At 48.2% G+C, this 24573-nt stretch overlaps 1 pseudogene; it reads left to right on the forward strand.

The window, feature by feature from the left end:
- Window positions 1–11580, forward strand: part of LOC126526578 (uncharacterized) — a 74159-nt pseudogene extending 62579 nt beyond the window's left edge.
- The last annotated feature ends 12993 nt before the right edge of the window (window positions 11581–24573 follow it).

Here is a 24573-nt window from a genome sequence, read left to right on the forward strand (position 1 = left end):
TGAGCTGTGTGCTCGGATGCTGTATGCTTCGTTTTGCGTGCTCCATTCGGGGAGCCACGCTAGACTGTCAAATGTATCTCTTGCTTAAAATGTAAATACTGTAAATAAATCCTGCTCGCTTAAGTCCCGACGAAGAGTCCAGGTCCTCCCTACAGCTACGACCGCCAACTCTAATACCGCGGCCAGGATTTGATACCGTGACTTCGTGCTTAGCAACGCAACACTATGGCCGCTATAAGCAACCGTGTTGGGTATAGATAAACGTAAGTTAGCGGAGAAACGCTTAGGATATGTGAGAAAATGATTCGACTTGGTAGTTTTACATGCAAAACCACGATCTGGTTATGAGGCACGTTGCAGAGGGGAATTCCTGAAATTTTTACCACCTGAGTGGATATTTCACGTGCACCCAATGCACGGCACACGGGTGTATTTTTGCAGTTTGCCCCCATCAAAATGCGGCCGCCGCGGTTGGTATTATATCTCCTCGACCTCGTACTTAGTAGCGCTACGTCATAGCCAGTAAGCCACTACGATTGGTTATTTGTTTGAGAATATGTGCAGGTACGTAGCGCGATAACTAATCATTTTAAGTCCAATGGTGCAGACGGAATTTCAATTTATTTACGTTTCGTAGCATTCCTGTTCAAGTGCACACACTTCGACAGTATACAGTGAACGTGTACTTAGTACTTACAGCAGGTTATGCGCAAATCTAACGAGTGACGTGAAAATGTGTAATGTTATTGAGTCAGGGGCGAACCCATATTACCATGACCGTTGCTAATTAATAGGTCATTGACGGCTACCCGCTAAGTAACTACCTCTTGCAGACGCCACGCTGCAAGTGCGGAACTCTCACATGCCTGACCTTGATAGAGAGTAGCCATTCTCACGGAAGTCGTGCCATTTACACGACCACTGCAAACAACGCAATGTGCACGATTAAGACACCATCTGCTGTTTTCAAATTGAAGGTGTGGTATCGCTTATCAAACATGACCTCTTATTTCAATCGCAGCCACTGAATTTGACTGCTGCATGGCAAGCTGTCAACATCTACACCAACCTCTGGCTTGAGGCCAAGACGTTCCAGAAGTCGCTCCTCTTGGCCGTGACCCACCTACTACATCTTCGGCTAGGCTCAGTCCTCGATGCCACCCACGACGCCAAGGTTGTGCACACCTCACCGGGCACAGCCATACTGCGTCACCTCAAAGCAGGGTTTCGTCGCGCCATCTTCATGCGTGCCGTTGTCATGCGTGCCGTCAAGGCACTGCTCCCGAACGATAGCGTCCATCAACGCTCCGATGTGGTTGACGGCGTCATCAGCGACGTCCGAAGGGTTGACGCCATAGTGAAACTGGACGATGTCGTGTTCAACCAGACGGATACTTTGCCTCCAGTGAAAATCGCGCTCAGTGAGTTGGACTCGTCCAAGTGGAATTGGACAGAAGTGTTCACTGCGCAGTCTTCCCAACAACTGATGGCTTTGCCCATTAAGGCACGCGCCAAAAACATCGCCGGTGTGCGGACCATCTTGGATTCGCTGTCCAGTCAAGATGACGCAATAGCAACCAATATCTACCTGATGCTGGTGCCGTTCGCTGTCATCCACTGGAACGACACTGTCGTCTGCCCAGGGACTGTCCACTGTCGTCTGCCCAGGGAAGACATCAGAAACGAGCTCTGCGTTACGGCGGTGGATACAATGTTCCGAGGTCTCTACCAGCGCTGGATGACGGCCGAGTTGGCATGCTCAGACTCTGGCGCCGAATTGAGGCGAATGCTCTCCGGCGTGCTGAAGGCAACCGACAAGGTGCTAGGAGTGACCCGAGGTGCCGTCCTAGACTACGGCAAGGGGGTCGCGGTCGCCTACCCAGCGCGAAGTGAGTACTTTGTCTCTTTGCGAACATTGTCACCAAGACATTCCTCGACGCTATTGCACTAAAAATGCGTAGAAGAAAACGTAATGTGGCAGTGTGGGCAGCAATAATGAAAGGTTGGACGCGCGTGGAATGTCCTACGTTATAAATAGAAATGTTTTATAGACAAAGGCACATTATCTTTTTTCCTTTCTTTCTTCGCCTTTTTTAGCGGTGTGCTTATTACGCCTTCGCGCTTTGGAATACTGATCGGTAGAAAAATAAACGACTCCTTGCAAAGTAGACAAAATCGCGCTACAAGATTTATTCCCATAAATTATCGTGGCTATAACAGCACCACAGTGATGAAGGCTAATAGGCATGTGCCTTTGCTAAGCCACCGAACGCACTGCCTTCGTATAGAGTTTTTTCAACAATATCTACTACGAGCGCACTGGCACCAGCATCGAAAATGTCGTGTTTTTTTTTTTCTTTCCTTTTTTTAGCTTCACCAAAATATTAAAGGTTGCCTATGGCATATATCACAATTCTTACCCTTGATCTAAATAAGTTGATGAGGTAGCCTTTACTTCTGCAATAAATCAAAATGTTCTATTGAAAAATTAACTTAATTAAGCTAATTAACATTTAAATGATTCCTTTCCGCCACATACTTCAATCTACGAATTATATCTGCTGAGTTCACACAGTGTATCCACTTACAACAAATTCTCTGGACAGCACCAGTTTCGAGATATTAAAGAGATTGACGACCGATTTTTAAGAATCTAGTTTATTATGGAACGCAAAGCTGACCATCGGTAGTGTTTACATCTGCAGTGCTTATTTCCAAAAGCGCGTGGATATTTAGTAAGCAGAATTTTTCGATCTGAGGACCCTCTAAAGTAAGCTGCCCTCCTCTAGCAACACTGAGAAGTGAGAGCGATGTCGATAGCCCGCCTAGCAAATCGTGAAAGCCACCTATCGTACTGCTTTCACAGAAGTGAGTGTAACTGTGGTTAACCACCAACATTTTGACCTTTTCAACGACTTTTCAAAATTAAAAGCTAGTGCAATAAGTTCGCGTTGTTGCACAGACATTTCTTATATTTGCACCGCGTTTACCCCCAAGTACGCGCCTACGTCATGGCTGGCTGAGCCCCGTCGTCGTGGTTCTGTCAATAGACGAGCCAAGCCAACTCATCGAAAACAAAGGCGAAGGCAGCGCCACTTTTCTGCTCACTACGAACGAAGGCTTATTTGCAAATTGCCCCCCCCCCCCCAAGCCAGGAAAAACTTATAATAAAAAGTGTGCTCCATTTCAATACTAATAACAAGACCAGCAACCGTGTACACTAGTAGAAGGTCACGATGTGGACCTTTTATGCAGCTTCATGTTTTGGCCGCGTGAGGCACCAAAGGTTATTTTTCGCGACTTCTAGTCATGAACTAAAAATACAAAGCCACGTTTGTTGAGAAAAACATTACTCTTTTCAGCCACTACGGTAGGGAATCATTCAATCAGCTGCGTTATCTCAATTCATGTTCTAAGCGGTTGTCTGTCCCTTTAATTTTCAGTGTCATTCGAAATGCATTAGCGTTCCAGCTGTTTAGGAAACCGCTATTGTATGCATTGAAACACAAAAGTGACTGGAACACCAATGCATTTCGACGGACCCTTTGAAATTTAATATCTCGGAATTGGTGCTGTCCAGAGAATTCGTTCCAAGTGGATCACCGTGCGAACTTGGCCGCTATAATTCGTACATTGAAATGTGTAGTGCAAAGTAATTAATCAAACATTAATTAGCGTAATTACGTTAACTATTCAAATTAATATTTTGATTTCTCATAGAAGTAATGGCCGCCTCATCGAGTAATTTAGATCAAGGGCTCGAATTGCGCTCTCTACCAGAGGCAATCGCTAAATTTGGTGCAGCTAAAAAAAATCACCCTGCAGGTTGCCACCACAATACGTCTCTCAACGAAGAGACCATGGCTTGCAGCCTCGGGAAATAATGTCTAGAACCAATTTACTAAAATACTCTTTTTCTGCACTCGTTAGCTGAGTGGAACTTATTTTCTGAGGAGGTTGTAAGTATTGAATGTAATTCAGTGTTTCACAATCGGATCTCGCGTGTGTAAAGACAGAACTACACTGAACTTTTTTTTTTGGGGGGGGGGGGGGGGGTTCTTGTTTTGATGCAGTGGTATTACCATGTTTCACTATGCTGTGTTTTTGTAAGCAGTACTTTTGTTGTACTAAGTTTTTTATTTTCCTGTTTTAAAACAGCCATCTTTGCTTCGCGTGGCACCTTGTGCCCCGTTGTTGTTCTAAAGAACCATAAGCACAATCACATCCGCCGCCCCCCAAACGATGCAATCCTATTGAAAGGGCACCACACGTCACTACTAATCCCGGTGCGCTACTAATCCCGGTGGAGCGGGATCGACGCCCGGCCACGGCGGCTGCATTTCTATGGGCGTGAAATTCAAGAGCTCTCGTGTACCGTGAATTGGGTGCACGTTGGCTGCACCCAGGTGGCAAAATTAATTCGGAGGCCTCTCGCTACGGCGTTTCTCATAATGAAATCGTGGTTTTGGCACGTAAAACCCAACAATTTAATTTAACAACATCTTTAGGAATCTAGTACCTGTGCAGCAGTACCTACCGCGGCACGCTCAACCCTTAGCATGGTGATATGACCATCATTTGCTTAAGCCCGCACGCAAGAAAGAAGCTTAATGAGGCCAGCGTTCAGAATGCCTGTGGGTGACAGCGACGACAGACTTGCAATGTTTCTCATTTCTCTCCTTACAGTGTATCCTCTCGACCGCAACAAGACAAGAAAGGTGGAGGCCAACTACGGGTCGGACTTCGTGGCCAACGCTGCCCTCTTCGCGGCCAGCGGTGACCGTCCCGCAAGACCTTTGCTGGACTTTGGCGCGCAGTCGGCGGACTGGAGCAGGTCGACGCCTCCTCATACCCGACGTCTGCTGCGCGCATACGGCGCAGGTCGTGCTCAACTACGGCACCGTCGGCTACTACTTGGCCAGGCAAGCATTTGGGTCAGGCTCACCCTGGCACGGCGCTGGGAACGACAGGTAAATCCGAGCGCGCAAAGCGTCAGGCTGGACGTTAATCATCGAGTACGTGTTATAAGTAGGCTTCAGTGTTCTCGGTTTTTACTTTTCCGAAATTCGGCGTGCTTTGGTTTGGATGATTTGGCTTGATTCGGCGAATATATTTTGCCATATGAACATTCACCGGCCTTCTTTTCGGTGTATACTGTTTCGCTTCAAGCTTACCGTGTTTTTCTTTCTTTCTGTTAATATCTGGCGCACTGGTTTTGTGGACTCTGAAACGTGCTGCAAGACAGTAGTTTCCGCTCGTGAACGCCGTAGTTCCCGTCAGTGCATTGGATCACAAGGTTTTTATTTCCAGAACCAGTCTAGCAAGAGCACAGCCCCATGCGGCGGTGTGACTATACAGAAATAATAGAGCATCTCATATTCGTGCTAAAATATACTTAGACTTTATTTCTAGCATTACGCGGGTACATAGCTACAAATAATAAATTACTAAGTAGACACGGTCCCACCTTACCATTGTGAACTTGTCCGTCCTACAGTGGCCCCTGTGCGAAGACTAGAACGGCCCTGGCCAGGACTTCCCCGAACCCTCCTCATACAACACGACCCCCCCTCCCACCTGTTTCCACAGCTTCTATTCGTTGTCACACCAGCTGGGAAAATCCTTCCAAATAGGAAAAAAAAATAAAGACGCATAGGTGGATGGATGCTATGTGCGTCCCCTTTAGAACGGGGCGGTGGATTGCGCCACCAAGCTCATATTGCCTAATATCCTACCTATGCTAAAGAAGAAAAAAAAAAGGAAAAGGAAAAAAATACCCATGAAGAATTCTCATAACTAAACTTTCGGAACTCCTACTGGGGACTTTGTTTTTGTACGCCTCCGTTGTTTGTCGTTTCCATACTTTTATTCGTCCAATCTTCCAATCGCCTCTTACTAATCTCTATTGCGGAGATGTTTACTTCCCCCTGCTCTCGCTGAACCCAAGGGCTTCAAGGATGCCAGAGGTGCCTAAATCGACCGCTGGGCAGATATCTTCACATTCTAATCAAACATGCTCCATCGTTTCCCTAGCATATATTATCACAGCAAGCACATGATCCTTCTTCCTTCCTATATCTCGCTTTATAAGCGCGTGTTCTTTATAAGGCATCCTGATCTCGCGTCGAAAAGTAATGAGCTTCCCTTTGTGGTATCATAAATTGTTTCTTTCCTGATTTCGTTTTTTTTTTCTCTGAAGTAGTTGCTCATAGCAGGTTTCTGTTCCGTACGTTGCCGCCACACATGAGGTTATCTCAGCGTCTCTTACCTTCCGCTTGACGTTCTTTAATTGTTGCCATGTTACTTGCTGGTAAGCTTCCTAGTCCTTTTCCTTCACTGCGAATCAATGTTTATCCTGTACAGATACCTCCACACTCTCCCTGCCCATTACTTTCTTCCATATTCCTCAGCCGTTCTTCACACTCAATTTTACTGCGAGCTTCCCTCACTTCAAAACTAGTCCAGCCCATATCACCCCGCACAGCTTCATTTGTAGTCGTCCCGTGAGCGCCCAATGCGAGGCGTCCCACTGACCTTTGGTTCCCGTCGAGTCCTGATTGTCGCCCTGATTTGAAGGAGTACTGACACAAAAGTTTGAAGACGAGATAACTTGTGAGATTGATTTAGTTGGTCACACACGCACATCGTCTATAAAATATCAGTGGCGAATATCGCTTAGAACATACTTAAAATCAATTTTAATGCGCTTGCGCGCAGCCAACCGCAAAACAGAGCACCTCGCGACATTGACATCAACCGGGATTGTAAATAGCCAAGAAAACGCTACGTCATGTGGCTACGTCACGAATTTTCGTTGGCTGCTATGCGGCTTACATGTGCTCTTCTCCTCTGTCGTTGCTTGTTCTAGCTGTTGTATTTGCAGTGGGACGCTCTCCGTGTCGCTGCAACTGCAGTTTTTATCGTGTCCATCGGGATATTTCGCACACTATCAGCTTGAATGCGCTGCCACAACGTTCAACGCCGATTTTTTGTGTCTTACCATTGATTGTGGCCGATGCGAGGGTTTTGTTGAGGTTCGTCCTCGCCATCGCCGGCCGCAATATCTGAGTCGCTTATTGATCGGCCACGTCTAAAGCGCGAGACACATGGTGCGATTTCCCGTGCGATCTGTCGTACGGCGCGTCGTGTGCGACTTGCTGCATGCGGCGATTCGGGACACATGGTACGAATGAGCGAGCGACGGGTAGCTCTGCCCAGAACCGGCGCCCCTGCGTGGAAGTTCTGAATGCTGCGTAACTTCGAACAGAAAGTGAAAGCAACCGTATTCGCGCAGCTATATTGTTTCAAACAAACGATTACAATATAAACACGTCTATGCGAGCACTGCAGGCGTGTTTCCACAAGGCCGCGTTAGCAGTATCGGATCCGTTGATAGCCGCCGATGGCCAGGAGCCGGCAGGCATAGCTCGCTGGGCCTTCGAATCCGACACCGGTTGCGCTTGTGACACGATCGCTTGCAGCTCGTATAACGAAGCGCCTATGTTAGTCGGAACAACGTGTACACAGTTATGTCACGCTTAAATTGCAGCACATTTGATTTCATTGGCGCCGACGGAAGCGAACGAGCATGCCAGGCGAGCTTGCGATCGCTGGGAGACGATGTAGGCCTAGCTCGCCAGCCGTCTATCCGGGGCCGAGGGTCCTTGCGATGCGTCCGCAGCTCGTAATAAAGCGCCTAATTCGTCAGCACAATCAATGCCTGAACATTTATGTTTCTCTTAAGTGAAAATACGGTTAGTTTTCCCGGTGCCGTTAGTAGCGATGAGTAAACACGCCAGTCAGGCGAGCCGCTTCGTATACAGACGCTTGCTGGCGCGTCTGCGCTGACCACGTCCGAGTAGAAATCACGCCAACGATTTACTATTTCGCACAACGTTTTATAACTCGCACTCTTTCGAGGTCACTTTATTCTAGAAGTTATTTCGTGTCAGAAACAAATTGCAGCCGATTTATGTGCCGCCGTCAGCGGCGAAAGAGGCCCGCGTTTCGACCAGAAAGAGAAAAAAAAAAACAGGCATGATCAGAGCGGCGAGGCGCCCGCTCGCCGGCCCCGCCCCGCCGGGTCTAGCACGTCGCCATGAAGTTCACGCTACCGGCGCTGTCACATTGGCTGCGGTCGTCCGGCCTATGCGGCAGTCCCACGACAATATTCAGCAAGTTGGTCGCGCATGCTGGCTGCGCGTCAGAGCATACGTCATGACTTTTTGTGAACACGTGACAACTTTGTTTACATTCCCGTTTCTCCCGTCTCGTTGCTCTCTGGAACCGAAACTTCGACTGGTCGCTAGAAAAAAGACTGCAGATAATTACATGTCGCGCTCTGAAGTAAATGAGGTTTCGTGCTGTGATTACTGGGTCATTAACAACTTATTAAAGCAGAAAAAACCACGTGGATTTTTTTGTGTAAGTACTCCTTTAAAACAAGCAACCGCATTTTTAAATGTAAGTCTTGGAACCATTACACCTTTCCACATAACCCGGAGCACCTCGCACCCATCGTATCCCCATAGCGCTGTGTGCTTCATTATGGCTGCATTTACCGTTATTGTTTTTTCCTGTTTTTCCATATATACATTGCCTTCATTTATACATATGCTGAGGTATTTATGTTCTTTCACGCGAGGTATTTCCTGGCCCTGTATTGACACTGTCTTTTGACTGTTTTCATTCCATAGCATAACACCTGAGTTATTAACGCTAAATTTCATACCCACATTCTCGCCTTCCTGTTGAAGGATATTAGCCAGACATTGCATATCACTTTGTTTGTTAGTTAGCAGCACAATGTCGTCCGCCTAACACAAACCTGGAAGCTGCTGCTCTACTGCTGCGCCCGGCTGTTTGTATGAGAGAATAAACCCGATTTTACTTCCTCCTAGCACCCTCTCCATCCTCATTGTGTACGTCATAAACAGCAGCGGGGATAAGGGGCACCCCTGCCTCAGCCCCTTGTTGATATGAACTGTCTCCTCGCGCCTCATCCCTTACCATCCAGGTTTCACACTGACACCCGACGCCGATCTTGCGAGTGCCCTGACATCAAAACGCATGTAGGCTCGCAGCTTCGCGCCATCCGCCGTTTTGGCTGTCTGGTAAATTTGATTTCATTTACCTTTTTCGTTTAAAAGAGAATTCGGGAAAAAAAGAAGGAAAATAACATCGTAATGCTCTCTTTATTTATTTATTTATTTATTTATTTATTTATTTATTTATTTATTTTTGAAGACGAGGTCTTCTTCGTCACATCAGATCAATTTGAGATCCAGAATGATTGTGCTTTCTAGCCACTTTCGTCTGGTAAATTAGATAATTTGAGACTTTCACGTACGTACGACAACGAAAAAGGCGTCAAAATGAAGCTTGCTACGAAAAAGACGCACCATGTTAGCGTAAAGCTATGTACGCTTTAGTAATGATGCGTAATTAGCGCAAACAGGCCGAAATTAAACCTAGATGTTCCAGGTGGGCCGATCCTAAAAATTGTGCAGTCTAATGTGGGCCGATCCCGAAAGTTGCGCTACCTAAACAAGGCATATGGTACACTAATATGCCCAGATGACTTTGGCTTCGATGTCAACCGCCGTCGAGTCACTTTTGTTTTCCGTCCTTTTCCCTACTCCCCCTTTTTTTTTTTTTTTGCTTTAATGGGAAAGCTCTAAATCGTAGCTGTAGAATCCAGCCACTTCAATTGCCATTCCCAGGTTGTGTTGGCAGGTAGCGTACTATTACATTAGAAGATTTAAAACCCTTAAAGCAGCGCTTTGTGGGCAATTCTTCACTGTGGACTCTATGGTGCCGTCGATGGAACCGTCGCCCTCCTATCCGTCCTTACTGCATGCACGGTGCCCAGCCCATACAGGCCTTCGGAAATCAGTTGGACGACGTCAGGCTCGCACGTCACGGCTGCGCTTTTTCTTTGTCATTTTTTCCTACATGCTGACTATACACTGCCTGAACTAGTAAAGGCAATGCGCAAAAGACCAGGACTGAAGGGCGCAAACGACAGGACCGGCGCCTGTCCGTTTGTGTACTTCTTCAGTCCTGGTCTTTTGGGCCTTGCCTTTACTCGTCCAAGCATGAATCAACTAGCCCAAGCAGGAGTTTTACTTATACACTGCCATACGCAAGTGCTTCAATCGCAGTGTTGGCGCCGCCATTGTGAGCCTCGGCAGAAATAGTTAACGAGATAGTGCTTGCTTGGCTGACATAACTACAGTAGGGCAAGTCCTTGCGGCATTGTGGCGCCAACCGCGATGTAATTGGTAAGGGAAATAAAAAAAAGAAACAGAAAAAATGTAGCCTCCCAAGAAAGTGCTGCGGCTTTTATGCCTAGTTCGTTATGGCTACTTATAGCCGGTTGGAACTTAGAAAAAGGCGCTCCTCGGGCATTTGTGTCGTACACATGTGCGAGACAATCAACGTCGATCATCGGAGCTATCCTATCATCGTATGTCTTCGCATTCCCGAACTGTGCAACGATATGTGGACTGTTTGCATTTAGAAATTAAATATAAGTTCTGGAGTTTCACGTGCCAAAAACACGTTCTGATTATAGTTAATTTTGACCACCTAGGGTTCTTCAACATGCACCCAACGCACGGGCGTGCTTGCATTTCGCTCCCATCAAGATGCGAATGCCGCGGCCGAGTTTTGAAACCGCGACCTCTTTCTTGACAGCGAAACGCCAAAGCCATGTGCCCTAAACAACCACGTAGGGTGCTGTTCCAGTTTGAGATCGTTTATTTTGAACCGAAAACATATGCCTGTACGTGGCACGTGCTTAGCCGATGTGAGCATCAGCACACAGTCCATCACCACGCCATTGTCGTCCCTGCAATCCGCCTGCAATACGTCTCTCCTTTCTTTGCCGATCCCACGCTCGTGCTTCACGACTGCGTGTTTGCACGCCTGCTTATACTCGTATGCGCTACAAGCAGTAATGGCAATGAGAGGGGAAATGAGGCGATTCTGAAGTGCGCGACGCGTATGACTATGCTGTTGGGACTCGGGGTAGCGTTTAGGCAAGGAATCCTTCGGGCACAGGTACGTCCAGGAGTAGGAGTGAAAGGTAAGGAGTTTATTTTGCATTATTTACATATTGAAGTAAGTATTCAGATTCGAGTCAGAACGCACACAGACGTCGGGACACCTCTCACTGCACCAAACGTCTCTGTTTTTAAAACAGTCAACTTCCCTAGGGAACTAGACTAGGGAATCTGATGACTCTATCTCATCCAATCCCAATCGTCGAATCGATCACAATATCCCTCCCATGACGTTGCTCTGTTCTGGCGGACTCCACCTCCTATGTTGCACCTTCGCCGCCGGATATGGCGCAACTGCGTAGCAATCTGGGAAACCGAGGTCGACGTTTTTCTCGCGGTAGTCTTAAGGTTAGCCCATTTCATCAATTAGTTCAGCTTGTCAGGGTCGCGTTCAAGTAGAGGGGTGTTAGCGGTAGTCGCCGCTTTCACGTAGGACGGCGGTTGCTGTGTTCTCAAAATTAGCTCCTTTGTTTGCATGTCGCAGTTCACGTCGGGACCCGTTGCCTTGCGCTGACGGAAGGATTGCCTCGCGGCAGGCGTCCACGGAATCGCTGTTTTAACGCGACAGCGTTTAGGAGCTCGTGTCGCAGGAAAGCCGGTGTCGTCGGCGGCGTTGGCTGTGAGCGAAAAATCCCGGAAGGCAATTCATAAATAAAAACAACTTGGGTTGGGTGGGAATCGAACCAGGGTCTCCGGAGTGTGAGATGGAGACGCTACCACTCAACCATGAGTTCGATGGCTCAAAGCAGGACAAAAGCGCCTCTAGTGAATGCTATGTTGCCTTAGAAACGTGCCGTAGAAAGTTATACTGCGGCGTATATCGGTATGAGCATGTAAATTACAGAAGTCGTAGTTAAACGAGTAGCGAAGTACGTTTCCGCTACATTTCTTCTGCGTCTGGCGCACACGCACAAGCAAACACAGAAGACCCCCTCCTCGCAGTGTACGGCGCTGCCCCGCAGGTGGCGCGCCACTCGCCCGCTTCTCCCTTTCGTCTCGTTTGAGCGCATTGGGGCCGTGCGGGGACCGGTAAGATGATGCCCCCAATACCCTTTCGTTTAATAAGTTGTCTCGCCCTCTCCTCTTCCAAGTTCTAGCGTGCGTCACTCGCACCCTCTTCTTTAGGCGACGCGGCTCCTCTTTCCGCTCACAGCGCGATTCCTAGGTGCAGCGTCCGATGCGGGAGGCCTCTGACGTGTTCGCTGTGCCGTAGCGCGTCTGGTGGGAAAGCGTCCCCTGCGATGTGTGCCGTGCTGCTGGCGAGGAGTCATGCGTCTGCGTGGTGCTCCCAAGCGAGATAGAGAACGATCCCATCGAGGCGTTAGCCCCATGATCGCGTCCGCCTTCATGGCGCGTCGCGGCCCGGCTGTCCGTGCCGGTCACGATGTTTGGCTCGCGTAGATCGTTTGTCCCTCCGAGACACCGATTTCTTTGGTTCGTTCCGCTTGCTCAGGCGCACGTTTCGTCTTTGTGTGACTCAAGAGCATGCCGAGCGAATGAGTGGGCGGTGCGAACGGGGTGGGATAACGCTATCGCGTTCCACTCTTGAAGTCCAAGCTTAAGCGTCCTCCAATTTCTTAAAACTCTGGCGTGCACGCCACTTTCACGACACGAAAATCGCCACCGCACGAGAAATGTTTGAGCCTCACATGGGCTTCTTCACATGCCGCTACGATTATCAGCCTTGCGTGCTATACTCGCAGACAACATTCTGTGACAATGAAAGGAAAGCTACGGGCGCGTGACTGCTACACATTTGTTACGGCGCCAAGTAGTCTTCCAGCGTCTGACAGTGTTTTCGGTTGCTTGGAACAGACGCTGAATCGACGCAGCTTCACGTGCGACGGTTTAACGTTTGCCCAGACGCGGAAGGGAAAAGCCGCAATATAAGTAAGCTTTTACATTCAGTGGTGTGTTTTGTCCCGTTTAACTGCTGCTAATAAGGTGTTTAAGTTAACGCTTCCGCAGCTTAAACTAACGTGGATGAAAACGCGGGACTTTCGAGAAGCGCTCTCACTTGAGCGCGCTTTACCTCCGTAGCTTTGCCTTCATTGCCACAGAAAGTTGTGCGCGAGAGCGGCTCCATTTCCCGTTGTCGTCGTTTCCCGTAACGCGCGTCATCCGCATGCATTTGTGCTGTGTTTCCTTCCCATCGCCCGCACCGTCTCGTAAATGCGTGACCTGTATAGCAAAACGTTCTCTTTATGAGCAACACCGTTTCTTTAAAGCAAGCTGTGATATCTACATAGGTCCCTACCGTTCCTATAGGTAGGTTACATGACCAGAGGTACATTAGCAGCAAGAAACATTTGAACAGTAATCTGGCTGAATAAACAAAATATGCAAATTATTTGTGCAATTTCTAACTATACTACGCATGTTGCAATTGCGAAACTGAAGCCGAAGAGTAGTGAAGCCATGTGTGGCCATTAGAAATTCTATAACTAGCATCACTTTCGAGATACCCGTCCCAAGAATATTCTAAAAATGCCTCGGCATTTCAGTTAAGATCGCCTCGAACTGTTAGAGGCGCGCTTTTAGGAAGCTGCTAACTGGACTGCCAAATTATTTTGTAACACATTTTAAGGTCGCATATATCTGAACTGATGACACTATTAGGATTTCTGATAAGCAGACATCACTTTACCACGCAATTTCGGTATTTCATAAGTCCTCGTGTTAATAATGAAAAGCAAGTTAGCTAACTTTACCTTAGTATAGTATAATAATCGTCGAATTAATCCTTGCTGCTAATGTCCACCTAGCCGTGTAGCATATCAGTCTGCATAGCAGCAGACTAGATATGACAGTTATAAAAAAAAACAGTTTTCCGCATAAAACAAAACACTGCAATTTATGTTACCGGATGATAGCGTGAGCGTCCGCTTTGAAACGGGGCGGTGAGACATGTAATAGAGCTCGTTATTCTAACTTTTCTGGCGCATCAAAATCTTCAAAGATTTCTTGGCGCAAATTTACATATCGCACGCAATGGAACGCTCACTTCATTGCACTTCTTCCCTTCCTTTGCGCTGCTAATCTGCCAGGGGTATATTTTGTACCCTTTTCGGGTATACAAAATGCCACATAGCAAAATACAACGATGATCTTAGCGGAAGGCTGTAGCCGCGTTTCTACGTTCGCGATAGTGGTGCATCGCATTGCATTTGTGGCGCATCGCATCCATGAAAACCGCGGTAAACACAAAGCAAGGCGAATCGCATTAGCGCGGCAGGCGAGAATAGGGCTGTAGGATAGAGACAGGTAAACCGGCTCGCGCGGTGCATGCAGATGGTCGTGTATCACATTGAGGACAGAAATGAAGGGAGACGGTTGATGGCGTTCTTTCTTCGCACCGGGCAAATCGGCTCTCCGGAAAGAGGTTCCAGCTTGTTTCGTACGACCGGTAATGCGCCAGGTGTCAATGCTGGTGTAAATATGTAAACGTTCTGGACACTCTTACTAAATAAACTTACGCGGTCAAGGTAAGCCCCAAAGGGTGCAAACTTTTTTTAAGGTGTACTCCAGAGGCGAATGCCACGAGGCAGTGCAGAAGTGTGTAGAAATGTTTGACCGAAAATGGGGGCGCCCCGTGTAAAATTTACGCACAATTTGCGTTTTTCAGTTCGGGAACCACAACCCGCCTTCGTGCGACATCGTGCAGCCAGTCTTTCGCGTCCGTAACGACGTCCTTTCAACGCAGCCACGACAACTCCTCCGCGGCGTGGTACCTGACTGGGCACAACACGCGCTGCCTGGCGTCCTACGCGAAACACACCTCCGGCATCGAAACGTCCGGCGACGAGCCGTGGTGGCGAGACGCGGTCCAGGCCCGTTGGGCCACCGAGGTCTCGTTCGGGGCGGCCGCTTTCCGGGACGCCAAGATAGCGCAGGAGAGGTCGCTCTTCCTGCGCTTCGGCCGCACGTTCTGCGCAGTGCCTCGCCGCAGCCAGTGGCCAGCGGCAGCGACTTCGTGTCGCGTGGCCCCCGCGGCACTGCCCGCGTTCGGCCCGGGTGCCCCGTCACGGCGGGCATCGGGTGCTGTCCACTCGGCGACTGCGCGGTACAAGCAGTGCGGCTTCGCACTGCGCGTCAGCTTGTTTTAAGACGTGCCGAAAGTGTTTCGGATTGATTTTCCTCACTACGTATAGTGGTTGCTGATAGACATGTGCATCAAGGTGACGCGCGAGAGCTCATTTGCTGATAAAGTGACATATGTTCCATTAAAGAAAAAATTAAAGGACACTTTTTATTTTCGTCTTACACGCTTACAACTCTTAACCTCAGCGTTTGATGCGTAACAATAGCGTTACTCGAAAGAAAGAGAGAATTTCTATTGCTGTAGCAATTATATGGACACTCCAGGGGAATTCCTGCCTACGCGTTGCAGTCGCCATCATTTCTACGTGCGATAAAATTGCGCGCCGTATTATGTAAGGTGCGACTGAAAGCGCGCGAATGTGTGCCGAGAAGGATAGTGGCTTGATATCGCGTGCGCATGGGGGAAAGGCGGGGAGGAAGAATGCAGTCTTCCATCGTCCCCAAGGCAGCAGCAGGACGGGGGCCGGGCGTTCCATCTCGGCCGCGCGAGCCTTATCGTCAAATTAATTTGCGGTGGTTACTAAGGCTAGGCGCTGTGTTCTCGCCGCTTAGTTCGCGTTGAAGGGCAATTCGTTTGCTACTGCTGTCGCTCTTCCTCAGGCCAGCGCTCTGACACCGAGTGCCCGCGGTCATTGAGTTGATCGTGTCCATGCTAGCATGTGCACACGTAACACCATGCTTGTTAGCTTAGTTAATAAGCGAATGTTTACAAGTTTTTACGGACGATACGACTACTATCTTGATTTAAAATTTATTTGACCACTTCTGAAAATTCGACCGTACTAACCTGTACTTGCAATCGTTAGGTCATGTGTGCCTACCTGCGCTTCTAGAGAAACGGAGTTGGAGACGGAGAGACCTCGAGGCCTAGCCACAACCTTTTCCTGGCAAAGAGGCGGCTTCTCTTTCCCCCCTATTAGTGTTCCTTGTATTTCTGACGATAGTAATCTAGGTTTCACCTTATCAGCATCAAGCATATCATCATTTGTGTGCCAGCCCCAGGTCCATTTTAGTTTGCATCTCTCATTAAGCTCACTGAAAGAATCCGGACGCTAACGCTACTAGTGGGCCGATTTTGGGGCAACTATGATCAACGTTACTAGAAGTAATCTAGTAACGGTGACTATGATCCCTTTGGGAAGCATGCGTATCAAAATTCTGCTGGCAGTATATCACCCAGTGCTTCCTATTTTGATTGTTGCATTCATTTGTCCTTGCGGGTAGTTTTGCTCGCATTCGGCTTGGTCAATTCCTGTCACGAGTGTATGAACTATGTTTTGATGCCGAAATAAAAGCATTTTCGGCAGCACCCGCGCTCGTGGAAATCGCACGGCAGCGCCGGCGACAATTAACACTCGGCCGCTTACAAGCCATGCTCCTAATTAACACTTTTAAACTTAGATACTTTCAATGGTTTATGCTAAGCATTGAGGGTCTCCAGTTTCAGAAAATGTTGAGCCGTTTGTTTGCAGGAACTACTATAAAAAATGAATTCTCTATTGAAAGTTCTAAAGTCCTCGACGACATTTTAGAAAACGTGTACGGCATAACACTCAATTACAATAATTAAATTTCGCTAGCAGTTATCTTTTCTTAAAGCCAGCTCTCTTCCTACAAAGCTCCCCTTGGATAAATCTAGTTGTTCGCGAAGAGCAAACGTTTTGGTCACCGGGCAAGCATCGAAAAGCACCCAAGTTAAAACAAATTTTATAATACTTTATACATGAAAAGTATACACTGTAAAAAATATTTCCATAAAGAAACAAACTTTCTGGAAGCTGCCTTGCCGGACAATTTCTGTAAAGGTCTGTTTTCAATTTTTTTTAACTAGTTTTTTGTTTATATTAAAAGCAGCCCAACACCATACGCACTAAGCAAGCAACCGCGGTGGTTTCCATCGAAATGCGGCCACCGCTGCCAGTATTCGGCCTGCGATTTCAAGCTGAGCAGTCAAACCGTTACGAAGATACTGCACCGGATTCGGTCATGGCTTCCATTAACTCTCTTGAAAGCTGGCTCTTGCTACAAATAAAGTTAAAGTTATGGTAGTGACTTCAGTGACGGAGCCCGGTACTTTAACATGTGCACTACGTTGACGGGGCCCGGCACTTTAACAACAACATTGTAGCGACGAGGCCGTCACTATTCATGCCGGTATTGGGGGCGGGGGCGATGACTTACGGAGTCGCCATTTATCGGAAGCGCCTCACTTGCGTAGTCTGAGGGATAACGCGACGCGACCCGCATAGGTTTGGCTATCGGCGCTAAATAAAGATACTAATCGGGCGGCCTGCTGGACATGTTTCCAAGTGCTCTCGAAATGACAGAAGTATCTTTCCTTTAAAATTATAATCTTGGACAAACAAAGCACAGAATGGTTAACAGACGCTATCTGTTTACCTACTACGTACAGTAAGCTGGGACACTGCGCGCGGTCGCCGCGATCGATTCCCCGGATCCGGTTTCTTGCGTGAAAGGTAGGCAATCCCTGAGAGAAAACTATGCGAAATATATGTTCTTATAGTGGCTGTCTGTGTAACCAAATGGAGCATAACAGAATGAAGCTTCAATGCAACGAGCGTACGGGTTCGCGGTGAGCGACTGCGCGTCTGAATGCTTGTCCGTGCACAATATTTCGCTTTCGCTGCGAGTGCGTTTTCGCACCGTGCCATGAGCTTTAGTTAAAAAATTAAATTATGGGGTTTTACGTGCCAAAACCACTTTCTGATTACGAGGCACGCCATAGTGGAGGACTCCGGAAATTTCGACCACCTGTGGTTCTTTAACGTTCACATAAATCTAAGTGCCGCGGGTGTTTTCGCATTTCGCTCCCATCGAAATGCGGCCGCCGTTGCCTGGATCCGATCCCGCGACCTCGTGCTCAGCAGCCGAAAACCATAGCCACTGAGCAACCACGGCGGGTGCAGTGAGCTTTATGCCGCAGCACATGAGAATTTGACAGTACGCAAGCAACCGTTCTTGCATGAACACTATCAGAGCTGTTCAAAAATAACTTCCTTATTGCTAGGGGCTTCTACGCCTACGGCGACTTGTGTTGTGCTGTCGCGAAGATTCAGTCTTTCTTTCTTTTCTTCTAAGGTCTTGGAAGCTTCATGTCATTATTTCTCAAGTTGCATCGCACTGTATTTTATCGTTCTTCTAAGCGAGCAACTACTTGCTGCTTCTTTTTCTTAATCCAGTACAATATTCGTTGTCTGGTGCTACACAAGCATGAACATATTCCATGACTTTTTTAATATGATTTTTACCGTTCTCTTTCCATTCCGGTCAACTTTCTTTCTTTCTTTATTATCATCATCATATGTGTTGCAGTGCATACGCAAAGGACTGTTGGACCCAATAGCCGCAGGCTAGTGGATGGGCCAGGATACGAAATATAATAGACATTTGGTACAAGCATAGCAGGATCAATACAAAGGATGAATGCAACACATTAGCCATTAAAAAACAAAAAAAGCAATTTTTTTACAGCATGCATAAATATCACCAGTTACATAAATTATCAAACCGCCAAGAACAGAACGCCAAGCAAGAATACAGGCATCGAATCAGTTGCTTATAGCTAATAAATCTGATTTTAGTGCTCTGGAAAATTTTTTTTTCGGAGGGTATGTTGTTCCATGTCTCCAAAGGCTATCAGGGGACACAAGATTGGTGAAGATGAAATTGAAGTCGCCCCTGAGAAAGTTTCTTCAGCAGTTCTGGACGACAGTGTTGAGATAGGTGAAACCGGAACTATTTCACCGATAATGGGTGGGCTGCGCTCATTGCAACAATTACTCAAAAGCGTAATTATAGTCTCTGGACATGTAGTGCATGTCGGCACAGGGTCCATGATAACGCCAATGAGTGTCACGCGTGCCTGAAGTGTCTGCACTTTAAATGTGCGTCTGTTGCATCTACGACAAAAAGTAAGGGGTGGTGTTGTCGGAATTGTTATGCGTGAAATTTTTTTTTTTAAATATGCAAAGCTTTCTCTAATATGGGCGTGTTCAGATTACGGTAATCAAGATCTCGTGGCCATTTTTGTTTTCAATAAGATTTTTGTATATGATGGGAAAATATGTTGACACAAACTGATATCCCTTAGCTCGGCATGAAACACTCTAGTTTCCTTGAGAAAGATTTATTTATAACAATAGGTGGAGAATGCTATTCTTGCGATTTCGTAAAGTTCCAAGTCTGAGGACCTCCTGCATGCAAAATTAATTTTGTCGTGCTTGAGTATTTTCTCATGTAAGCCTAACAACTTGTACTGTTTCAAACACTAAGTAACATTTGCTTTCTTTTCTTCTTATTCTGGGGAAAAATCCTAAACTTTGCTCCACGAGCTACGCGCTACGAAGCTATTTTTCAGCCCAACCTTCACGCAAGATGTATACAGATTTGATAACTGATCGCTGAGAAAATACTCATGCACAACAGAATTGTATCGTGCATGCAGGAGAGCCCCAAACACGGAACTTAGCTAAATCACAAAAACGGTATTCTCCACCCTTTGTCATATACTATCATGGTCATGGGACCTCGATTACCGTTCTTATCTCAACATGTCCATATATACGTTCATATTTTTGGCATATGTCTCACTGCCATTTGTCATTGTGGTTAAAGAGCCGGGCCCCGTCACTGTAGTGTAGATGTTAAAATGCCGGGCCCCGTCACTGTAGTGCAGATGTTAAAGTACCGGGCCCCATCACTGTAGTCACTACCTAAAGTTGTCGCAGCTGCACTGTAGTTAAGTGGCGAGACAAGTGACCCACTGAAACCGATTGAATTCAAGCTGCGTGCCCGCACGTACATTACCTACTTAACTGGAGCGCGTGTCTGCGGATGCGTCTCTCTCGCTGCATTGAAAAGCGCAACTCAAAAGGAAACATACTTTTACTCAACCAGAATATGTGCTTACTTTCTGTCGGAAAAATTAAATCGCGGTGTTGATATGCTTGTTATTCACGCGATACGGGCGCATTTACAGACGAGTCCCACGCCACGTAGAAACGCACGACTACAGAAAAAATATTTTTTTTTCTTGGAGCAGAATATGTTTTGCCATGCCTAGCGAAGGTGTCACGCCAAGTACATTGGCGTAGCGCGTGATAGCCGGCGCACCAGTTTCACTGCGGTGTGGCCGCGGGATTTCGCTGGGAACAGACGCACCGATATGCATCTTGCCATTAGCAAAGGTCCTTTTAGTGGCTGCAGCATCTCCAGGACTTGGACCGGGTGCACCAGGCGATTGATGTGGAGCGTACGCGACGCGGTAGTATGCGCGGGCGTGGATTCCAAGAAGCCGTCGCTGAGAAGTAGCGGCCTCACTGGGTGTGAATTTGATGGGGCCCTCAGCGGGGCCCCATCAACTGCGCCCTCGTCGTGGAACGGACGAGGGCGCAGTTGTGTCGTCTCCCCTAGAATTACTGTATATGCAGCATATACAGTAACTCTAGTCTCCCCACCCAGGTGGGCGCACCCAGCCACCCCACTCCCCACCCACCTGGGTGGGCGCACCCAGGTGTAGGCGCAGCAAAAGATTTGCGAGCAGTGGCACAGCTCTCACCAGCCACCGATAGCGAAGACGACGACGTGGGTTGAGACTGTGGCATGCTGCGTAGTCGAGGAGCGACAGGTGCACCGAAGTCTTGGAAGAAGACGGTGTTCAGGCATTCACACATGTCCTCGTCCGGTTGCGGAAGGTCAAGACGAGAGAAGACGTCGGTGGGAAACTCTCGCTTGAGAATCGGGCACCTCCAGAGCTGCGACGACACGCCATTGGCGTACAGCTGGGCGTCTACCTGCGCGAACCACACGTAGGGCTGTGCGTACGGTAGGGCCACAGTTGCACACGCCAAGAGTTGTCGAACTTTGAGGAGCGCCTTTCTCAACTATAGTCCATGGCTGCACACAAGTGCTGAGCGGGTCTTTGTTGGTGCTCTGTTTAGGACGTCCATGGCTACCACTTATGTGGCGGCTGAGATGCGATGAGTGGCCACGAGGGAGCCGTCCTGTCCATGAATGCTGGTGCGTCGAGCACAGCCGAGGAATTGCGAAATATTACGGCCGTCTAGCTAGGCGCCCAGCGCGTTCTTGTTCCCTAGAGAGAGAAGGGAGGAACGAAAGACAGGGAGGGTTAACCAGACTAAGTCCACTTTGCTACCGTACACGTAGGAAGGTGGAGGGGGAGCGAACAAGAGAGAAAACATGAATCTACGTTGCACTTTCACACGCACTAAGGTACAGGATGTCTGTAGTCGGGTATTCAAGTCAGTTGCCTTCAGGTAGTGAAAAAGCGCTCTAAGTGCTTTCTGCGCTGATGAACTGTGAGGCCAGGCTCCCAAGATCTTCGCTTCTGTGAAAGGCCTATCATCCAGTCTGTTCAAGGCCCATCGGAGAGCCTGACATTGGTTATCAAAGCGGGAACAGTGGCACAGAAAATGACTGATGGTCTCTTTACACTTGCACTTAGCGCGTATCGGCGAGTCCGCCATTCCAATACGATAGCTACAGGAGTTAGTGAATGTTATACCAATCCACAGCCGACACAGCAGTGTTGCATCACGTCGTGAAAGGTTCGCTGGTAATTTCAGTTTCAGTGATGGGTCAAGGCTGTATAAACGACAGGTAGAGTTCTGTGGTGTATGCCAGTAATTCAACGTGATGGTACGAGCGAGACTGCGAATATCTTTTGCAGCGCCTACAATCGATAAAGGTACAAGGAGTGTCGGTGCTCCAGCCGGGGCACGTCGGGCAGCGTCATGTGCGAGGTGATTACCAACGATGCCCCAATGTCCCGGTAGCCACTGAAAGATTATATCATGTCCTAGTTCAGAAGTGCAATGGCAAATTTGGTTGATTTGGGACACCATCTGTTCGCAGTTACCACGTCGTAAACTTCGCAAGCTTTGAAGGGATGCTTTCGGATCACAAGATATTGCCCATTTGCTAGGCAGTTCTTTTCATGTATTCGACAGCAGCGCGAAGAGCGGGCAATTCGGAACCTGTAGATGTCGTTACGTGTGAAGTCTTAAACTTGATGAAGACCGATTGAGATGGTATAACAATGGCACCCGTCGAATTTTTCGAGACCGAACCATTCGTGTAAACATGGATTCGGTTAGCGTACCAACAATGCAAAAGTTCCAATGTGATCTGCTTGAGAGCCGCGGTGGTCTGGCTAGCCTTCTTCACAATTCCTGGAACAGCAAAGTACACAGGCTTTTTCAAGCAGCAAAAAGGGATGGACTTCTTGTTGTGGGCAAGTATCTCAATGCCAGATAGTGTTGGTTAGGCGCAACTGATCTGGAAAACGCTACCTTGGGTTTTTCTCAGGCAAGCGAGCGAGATGGTGGTCAAGGACTCTGGATATATAGCGAACATGCGCCCGGAGTGCGTCGACAGCTATACGTGACTGGGCGGCCTCTCGCGGTGCCAATTGTTGCAACGATTGAAGCACTTCGAGATAGCCCCAGACATGTCCGAAGGGACATGCCTTGAACACAGCCGACCTCAAGGCTGGGCCTTGAACGCTCTGTAAGGTATGGATGTTAGTTTTGTTAGCATTGTTCTGCCATGTCTAGCGAAGGTGTCACGCCAAGTACACTGGCGTAGCGGAGAGGTGCAGTGCGCGTGATAGCCGGCGCACCAGTTTACACACCATATAGCACACCATAGCCATGGTGTGCTATATCGCAAGTATCCTAGGGAGAGCGTCCTGTATAGTTGAAGCCGACGTTCTAACACATACAGTCAACCTTTTCATATATGCTGACGACATATTGTTACGAAGAGTTGCGAAGAGATGGTTTTATTTACAGGAGATGGACGATGGTCATAGCGTGATCGTAGCGTAGCCCGGCCTCTCAAACTCCTCGTTCTCTTCGTCTTCTCTCTTCTTGTCCACGCCTTTCGTATCCGTTAGATTTCCCCGCAAGCAGACGAAGCCCGTGGGGCGAGTCAAGATCGACAAGCAGGGTAGAAAGGCCGCAGGCCAGCAATATGAGTCAGCTGAGTTTTTCTTGATCGCCGACCATTGCACAGGAGGCGAGCTATGACGTAAGTAAGTTCGTTCAGGCGGTCCACGACTACAAATGGGCCTGAATATTGCGACAAGAACTTTTGGCACAATCCACGCTTGCGTTGCAGTGTCCAAAGAAGGACCAAGTCACCTTTTTCCAACGATACTTGTACGTGAAGGTCGCCGTATCGCTCTTTCGAACGACTTTGCGAGGCAAGAGTACGAAGACGAGCTATTCGACGGGCTTCTTCGGCGAGACACAAAGTCTTCGATACAGAATCGTCACTGTGCAGTACGAAGGGTAAGAAAGTGTCCAGAGGGCTTCGCGGTAACCTTGCATACAGGAGATGAAATGGGATATAGTTCGTGGTCTCAGGTTTCGCCGTGTTGTATGCGTAAGTGATGAATGGAAGCACGTAGTCCCAGTTCTTATGATTGGAGGAGACGTACATGGCAAGCATGTTGGTCAGCGTTCAGTTCGTCCTTTCAACGAGGCCTTTGGTCTGTGGATGATACGGCGTGGAATGACGGAACTGTGAAGCGCACAAACGAAGTAACTCTTCCATGGCATCAGCAGTGAACTGGCGACCACGGTCGCTGATGATGACACGTGGTGGGCCATGACGAAGGACCACGGAACACAGCAGGAAGACCGCCACGCAAGCAGTGGTGGAAGACGGTATGGCTGTAGTTTCTGCATACCGTGTAATATGGTCTACGCAGACAATTATCCAACGGTTCTTGTTGTTAGATAACGGGAATGAACCCAAACGGTGAATGCCTACTTGCTCGAACGGCGTACTGGGCAGTGTCAATGGCCGAAGGGGACCCGGCGCTGCGGTGGTCGGTCGCTTGTGACGTTGGCACATTTCATAACTAGCGACATAGCGCTTGGTTGTTTCGTATATCTTGGGCCAGTAAAAGCGCTCCTGCGTGCGGTGCAGCGTTCGTACGAAGCCGAAATGGCCGGATGTCACATCGTCATGCATGGCGCGTAGAACGTCGGAGCGGAGACTCTCGGGGACAACGAGCAGAAAACGCGCTCCATGCCCGGAGTAATTAGTTTTGTAGAACAATTTATCACGGACAGTAAAGCGAACGCTGCCTTTAGCATTACGGGCGGCGACAAAAAGCGGATCGAGGGTAACATCATTCCGTTGTTCTCGCTGAAAGTCTGCCGCGTCAGGGAACGTAGAAGTAACAGCAGCGAGACAGTCGTCAAAATTCTCAGCATCGCAGTCGGTAGTTGCAAGAGGAATCCGAGAGGCAGTCCGCGTCAGCGTGACGACGGCCACTCTTGTACGACACCACAAAGTCGTATTCCTGGAGGCGCAGCGCCCAACGTGCGAGGCGACCAGAGGGATCACGCAAACC

This window comes from Dermacentor andersoni, chromosome 8 (genome assembly GCF_023375885.2).
Source record: "Dermacentor andersoni chromosome 8, qqDerAnde1_hic_scaffold, whole genome shotgun sequence".
Classification (NCBI taxonomy): domain Eukaryota; kingdom Metazoa; phylum Arthropoda; class Arachnida; order Ixodida; family Ixodidae; genus Dermacentor; species Dermacentor andersoni.